Below are 7,572 nucleotides of genomic sequence, written 5' to 3'. Positions count from 1 at the left end.
TGAGCTCCTTTAGGATGGACTGGTTGGATCTCCTTGCAGTCCAAGGGACTCTCAAGAGTCTTCTCCAACACCACAGTTCAAAAGCATCAGTTGTTCAGTGCTCAGCTTTCTTTATAGTCCAACTCTCACATCCATACATGACTACTGGAAAGAAGTGGTTAAAACCATCTATTCAGTAGCAGAAGCTGTCATCCTTTATTTCAGGGTTTTCAGCTTCATTTGCTGAAACAAGATGAAGTCCCTGTTGGCGGCTCTCTGCTCCCAAGAGGTTTGTCCTGGGAGCTGGTGGTGAATGTTGTGGTTGCTTCCCTGACACGCGTGTTCTCCTTCCTCCTCCCAGCTTTGCCCAGGAGTCCAGTCCTCCCCAACACAGCCCCTTCCCTCAGGAGAGGCTAAACCATCTCCACTCCAGGTAAGGGCCTGAGTCTTCAAGATGGATGTCTTTGGAGAGGCACAAAGATCATTCCATTCCTTGTGTCTATCCATGGGTCAGGAATGAGCCTGGGGGGCAATCTGGACCAACACCCAGTGAGGTGTAGGAAAACTTCAGACATGAGAAGTTTTCTCACTTCCTCTGGACACTTGTTCACAGAGATGAGGGACTCCACTGCCAGGCTGAGGGTGAAGCCATCATGTGGACAACGGCAGGTGAATGGAGCCAAAGCCACTCAACCGTGCCAGCTCCAAAGCTGTGCTACTTGCAGACTTTTGTTTTTTTGAATATTATTTTTAATTTTTAAAATTAATTTATTTTGGGGGGCATCTCACTATTGTGCACAGGCTTTTTCCATTTGCCACGGGCCACTCTCTAGTTGTGACACACAGGCTTCTCATTGCAGTGGCTTCTCTTGCTGTGGCACACAGGCTTTAGGGGGTGCCAGCTTCAGCAGTTGTGGCGCACAGGCTTAGTTGCTCCATGGCACGTGGAAATCTTCCCAGACCAGGAACTGAACCGGTGTCCCCTGCATTGGCAGGCATACTCTTCACCACTGGACCACCAAGGAAGTCTGATTTTTTTTTTAATTATTATTTAAGCCAGTCTGAGTTGGGGTGTCTGTTCCTTGCAGTCCAAGACATCCCATACAGGAGTGATGGATCAGTCCCGAAAATCCCTTCGCCTCTGGTGGAGCTACCTTGGGAAGGAGGCACCAGTGAAACGAGGAGCCGTGCTCTCGGTGGTGAAAGGGAGTGGAAGACAATAAAGTCAGAGTCCACATGGGACGGAGAAAGGCGGATCGATGACCCACCTGGTGCGCTGTCTCCTCGTGCTGGCCCAGAGAACCCAGGTACCAAGCACACGTTGGCGCACTTAGGGAAGAGAGCCGCTGACCGGGGGTGGGCAGTGAACCACCTGCAGCACTGCAGACAGAGGGAAGGGTGCTGGGGGCAGGGGCGGGTGGAGGGGGATGCCCTGCCCGTGTCACCCCTGCCTGGCCCACCCCTGCCTGGGCCACCCTCTCCCTCCTACCTTTGATCACAGTTACGTGAAGATGGATGCTTGCACCAGCTACAGCCAACCTGCAGTCATGAGGGGAGGACCAGGAGAATCTCAGAAACACCCGCCCAGGGCCCTGGGCCCCTGAGCCTCTGAGCCAGCTTCCTACCTCCAACTAAGTGATAGCCAAGAAAACCAAAGCCCTCTAATGAAAACCAGTTCAGGGACTTCCCTGGTGGTCCAGGGGCAAAGACTCTGCGCTCCCAATGCAGGGGGCCCAGGTTCGATCCCTGGTCAGGAAACTAGATCCCACAGGAAGCAACTAAGAGTTCATGTGCCACAACTAAGGATTCCACACACCGCAACTAAGACTGATGATCCCGCGAGCCGTAACGAAGACCCGGCAATCAATAAAGAAATATTTTGAAAAAAGGGAGAAGAAAACCAGTTTAAACTGGGTATTTCCTTACTTTGTACCTAAAACATCCAAACAGCTAAACCTAATTAGAGGCTGGGGCTGTAAAAAAAAAAACTAGGGTATTATGTTCTGCTTGTTTATATGATGCTCTGAAGTCTAAATCTATGTGCTTTCTCTCCAAGTATCCTGGAGCCCCTTAGAGGGAATCCAAGGGGTTCCCTTGGATTCACAGCACAAGGAGAGTCCTTAACCCTCCATCTTTCCTCCAGCACACCCATCCCTCAGGAGACAGGTCAGCCGCCCTGTGAGATATGCGATTTTAGCACCAGGAGCTGAGATGAGAGAGAAACATGCCACTTCCTTCCTGCTTCCCCTGATAAACAGATATCTAATAAATAGCTCAGTTAGATTTGCCTGATGTGATCTGCTTAAGGAGAGGAGAAAAAGCTCTCCCGTGAATCCAATAGAAAAAGTAAGAACTGCCTATGGTGAAACATCTGGAAAAGTGGAAGAATACAATCTTGAGCTCAAATGACAGCAAGAAAGTTCAGAGGGACTAGGGACCCTGAGGGCGCCAGTATTAGTGGGTGATGTGCTATTATACCAAACTGAGTCCAGATCTCAGAAAAGGTGACAACTTTTCAGAGAGACTTTTCAAGTATGTGGTGGAGCCTGCTGGAGAGAGCAGCCACTACTCCTGACCATGGCTGAACTTCTAGTCGGTTTGGGGTTCCAAGTATCTACCTTTCAAAGTCGCTGTGAGGTTGAGAAGTACTGTATGTAAAGCTCCTAGCACTGAGCCTAGCGCACAGTAGGTCTATAGTTAATGGGAGCTGCCGTGTTTCTGAGTTCAGTACCAAGCAGCGCCCCCTAGAGGTGGAAGGTGAGGGACCACAGTTCAGTTCAGTCGCTCAGCCGTGTCTGACTCTTCGTGACCCCATGGACCATAGCACACCAGGCCTCCCTGCCCATCACCAACTCCTGGAGTTTACTCAAACTCATGTCCATCGAGTCAGTGGTACTATCCAACTATCTCATCCTCTGTCGTCCCCTTCTCCAGCCTTCAATCTTTCCCAGCATTAGGGTCTTTTCTAAGGAGTCGATTCTTCTCATCAGGTAGCCAAAGTATTGGATTTTTAGCTCCAAAGTATTGGCGTTTCCACAGTGGCCTGCTGCAGGCTTGGGGGCAGTGAGTGTAGCAGAGACTGCATGGGACCTTTTGAAGGAGGTCACCATTATCTTCCTTACCTCCACCATAGTTTGGCCTCAGGTCAAAAAACAGGGAGGGAACACAGTCCCGCCCATCAACAGAAAATTGGATTAAAGATTTACTGAACACGGCCCCGCCCATCAGAACAAGACCTAGTTTTCCCGTCAGTCAGCCTCTCCCATCAGGAAGCTTCCATAAGCCTCTTATCCTTCTCCGTCAGAGGGCAGACAGATTGAAAACCATAATCACAGAAAACTAATCAAACTGATCACATGTCTGACCCCGCAGACTGTAGCCCACCAAGCTCCTCTGACCATGGGATTCTCCAGGCAAGAATACTGGAGTGGGTTGCCATTTTCTTCTCCAGGGGATCTTCCCGACCCAGGGATTGAACCCAGGTCTCCCGCACTGCAGGCAGATGCTTTAACCTCTGAGCCGCCAGGGAAGCCCACGTGGACCACAGCCTTGTCTAACTCAAGCAAACTACGAGCCATGCCGTGTAGGGCCATCCAAGACGGACGGGTCATGGTGGAGAGTTTTGACAAAATGCGGTCCACTGGAGAAGGGAATGGCCAACCACTTCCGTATTCTTGCCTTGAGAACCCCATGAACAGTATGAAAAGGACCACAGTTAGAGTCAGCCAGAATCCTCTGTGGTCAAATGGGAGTAAGAGTCTACAATGAGAGTCACACTGGTCCTCTGTGGTCAGATCTAGAGAGACCCAGAGAGAGAAAGAGCATCAGACAAGATCAGACTCTGAAAACAGGCACAGCCACCAACCAGGGTCTTCACGCATCTGAGGTTGGAAAGAGCTGCTGGCAACGTGGCTCATTCAGCCGGACCCTTAGAGCTGCATACAGACAGACAGGGCCAAGTGCAGCCGCGGTGAGTCTAGGAAGTCTTGAGAGCAGCTCAGAACCCTGGCGGCTCATCACCTTCTGAGCTGCCCCTCTGCAAACTGCAAGCCTTGTGGAAGCCAGGACGGGTCCCAGGGTGAGCCTTGAAGGATTCTAAAGGTTTGTCTGCTTTAAAGCAGCCCCACCACTCCTTCTGTGGTTAAACTGTGTTTTGCCACTCAGTGTGTTACAAGAGAGATGTCACAATGTGCTGATCTCATTGAACACTGAACTGCAAATCTACTTGTGTTTGAAATACTCCTGTTAGGCTCCTCATTCCTCTGTGTAAAGTCCTTACTCTTCAGCTTGGTAAAAGACACCCACGATCCGCACGCTCACCAGCTGTCTCTCTCCTACTCCCCACCTCAAACCCCTCATGCTCCATCCACACGTGACTACACTCAACAGCAAGAGCCCTTTGTGTCGTCCTGGCATTTCCTGTTGCCTCTGCCTGAAGTGCACTCCCCTACCCTGAAGACTCGAAAGCATATCTCTCAAGATTTAGCCTAGCTCATTTTCATCAACCTTTCCCTAAGCACCCTCCAGGCAAGAATAACCACTCTCTTTTGGTTACCCTAATGCCCATGCAGATTTCTATTATACCATGTAGAATACTCTCAACACTGGGTTTACTTGCTATGTCTGTATCCCCCCGCCCTCCCCTCCACCACAAGGTTAAAAAGTCCTAAGGGCTGGGGCTGCATGGGATCTTTGTGTCTGGCCCAGAGTAGCTGATTAATAAATGTTTGCAGGAGAGTGAAAAAGCTGGTTTAAAACTCAACATTCAAAAAACTAAGATCACGGCATCCACTCCCACCATTTCATGGCAAATAGATGAGGAAACAAGGGAAACAGTGACAAATTTTATTTCCCTAGGCTCCAAAATCACTGAAGACAGTGATTGCAGCCATGAAATAAAAACATGCTTGCTCCTTGGAAGCAAAGCTATGACAAACCTCAATAGCACACTGAAAAGTGGAGACATCATTTTGTTGATGAAAGTCAGGACAGTTAAAGTTATGGCTTTTCCAGTAGTCATGTATGGATGTGAGAGTGGGACCATAAAGAAGCCTGAGCACAGAAGAATTGATGCTTTTGACCTGAGGTGTTGGAGAAGACTCTTGAGAGTCCCTTGGACTGCACGGAGATCCAACCAGTCCATCCTAAAGAAAATCAGTTCTGAATGTCCATTGGAAGGACTGATGCTGAAGCTGAAGCTCCAGTACTTTGGCCACCTGATGTGAAGAGCTGATTCCTTGGAAGAGACCCTGATGCTGGGAAAGATGGAAGGCAGGAGGAGAAGGGGACGACAGAGGATGAGATGGTTAGATGGCATCACCGACTCAATGGACATGAGTTTGAACAAACTCTGAGAGATAGTGACGGTCAGGGAGGCCCGGCATGCTGCATCCATGGGGTCACAGAGTCAGACACGACTGAGGGACTAAAGAGCAACCAAGGGGTGGGTGCACTGGTAGGTGGATAAGGACCAGCGTGCATCTGGGCTCCGGTAGCATGGGGATGAAAGCCCTTTCCCTGCTCACAGGAAGCTCACAGAAAAGGAGTAAAAAAAGAACAATGGAATGGGATGAGTCAGGGTATGGCATGTTGTGTGAACTCAGCTGAGGGGCACTCAACCCAGTGGGAGAAAGAGCTGTGTTCAGGGGTCTTCCCAGAGGACTCTACACATGATCTGGATAGTGCTGGACCACATAAGTCAGCCGCACAGAAAGAAAGACAGGTCAGAGCCACTCTGGACCGAGAGGAGCAGGTTCAAGGCAAAGACAGTGTGAGCAGTGGAAGCGTGGCAATGGCTCAGATTCAACTTAGCTGTTAGAGTTTGGTGACTCTGCATAATTAAAAAGCAGAGGGCAGGGGAGGAAGCCACGGTCAAGATGCTTCCCACGTGTCTGCCCTGCAGGTAGATGACAGAGTCTGGGAGGAAGGGCACATATTTGGAAGAGGGAAGGGTGGCTTCCATTTTGCTCCCACTGAGGCTGAGATGCTGAGGAACCCCAGGTGGGTCTTCTCGGTAGGCAATGAATGATCCATTCCTGAGGCTCAGGAAAGTATTCTCGACGAGAAAAGTAAACCTGGAACTCATCAACAAAAAGGTGATAGCTGGAGCCGTGCGTGCAGATGAAATCTTCCACAGAGGGTGTGCACGAGTGAAAAGGAGTGCAAGTCCAGGGACAAACCACACATTAGGCGAAATTCCTGAGGCAGAAGCTGGCACAGAATACCCAGGGATACAGGGAGAAAAAAGAGATCAAGCTGCATATGATATTAGGAAGAAGGGAGCTGGCAGGGGAGGGGGAGAGGCGTGACACAGAGTGATCCACAGAGTCAAATCCTGCAAAGTGGCAAGTAAGCAAAAGAGCCTGAGAAACGCTCATTTGTGGGCCAAACTGTCCCCACCCTCGTCAGCCTGTGGTACAAACGAGATCACATTAATAGTAGCAAATAGAAAATTTCATATTTCACATATATCACTAGCTCACTGCCAACTATCTGCAGAGCAGCATCTCCACTCCCTTGAAAAAAGTCCGTGCTTCTCAGCGTTTCTGGGACTGCCTAGCTGTGTCGAGCACAAGCCCACCAAGAGTTCCTGTGTCTCTTCCACACACACCCCATCTTGATGTCCATGGCACTTGAGGACGGCAGCTCCCATGGTGGCTGCCTGCCCTGAACTATTCCCAGGATCCACGGGCTCCATCTCCTGCAGTGCCAGAGCCCCAGACTTTCATGATGCCAAGGCAATAGAGTAGCCTACGCTCTGAATTCCTCCCTGAGGTGAAGCCACAGCACTGTCTGCAAAGTGGAGAAGCCCCTTCTTTGCCATATGTTTGTGTTCCACATGAAAAGGCCTTCCTGAGCTGTGTCCTCTGGCCATCTGTCCTGGGCCTGAGCTCTAGGGCAGACAACAGAGCCCCACTACCACCAACACCCCTGCACCCTGATCTCTGCCCCGGGGACCAAGTCCCCCCAGGACCCTACACAAACAGATCCTTTGGGAGCTTCACTCCATCAGTTCACCAAAAACCTCCACACCCACGCTTCTGGGATGGTCCCAAGCAGGACACCTGGCCACAAGGTGATTTATCAACGTGGCGGTCATGATCAAGGCTGGCCAAGGGCGTTTCAGCAGAACGGCTGGCTGATAAGGAGGTCAGATTGCATCGGGGAGAAGAGAAGCTGGGACGTGGCTGAAGTCCAGACAGCAAACATAACAGCAAGTAGGGAAGAGGGCAGGACAGTTTAAGGGGACAGAAGGTGGTGGTTGGAAACAAGGGAGCGACTTGCCCTGAGTCACACGCTGAGGAGAAGGAGCCAGCAGAACAGGGACAGGTGACCCCAGACATGAGAGGAGAGTGAGCCGGGGGGAAACACCGGGTGCAGGGCAAGCTGAAGCCCCTCGGGCGGGTAAGCCCTGAGGAGGCCCTGGGCTTCAGCGAGGGGCCTGGCCGCAGGAGTCCAAGTGCAGAGAAGGGATTGGAGACAGACGACAAGGACTCTGCCAGGAGCTTATTCCAGAGAGAACGAAGCTGTGGGCTGGGAAGTCCCAAGACTGACAAGAACCAGTCGCCTCAGCACTCAGGCCCATAGCACATT

General features: G+C 50.9%; 1 non-coding gene across 1 annotated transcript; it reads left to right on the top strand.

Annotated features, from left to right (window-relative positions):
• Window positions 1-1,664: 1,664 nt before the first annotated feature.
• TRNAG-CCC (transfer RNA glycine (anticodon CCC)) lies at window positions 1,665-1,737 on the top strand. Its single transcript has one exon. It is a non-coding gene; the product is annotated as a tRNA-Gly (tRNA).
• Window positions 1,738-7,572: the final 5,835 nt, after the last annotated feature.

Source organism: Capricornis sumatraensis, chromosome 9 (genome assembly GCF_032405125.1).
Source record: "Capricornis sumatraensis isolate serow.1 chromosome 9, serow.2, whole genome shotgun sequence".
Lineage (NCBI taxonomy): Eukaryota > Metazoa > Chordata > Mammalia > Artiodactyla > Bovidae > Capricornis > Capricornis sumatraensis.
Note: the sequence above shows the minus strand (reverse complement) of the source record. Positions and strands in the feature narration are given on the sequence as shown.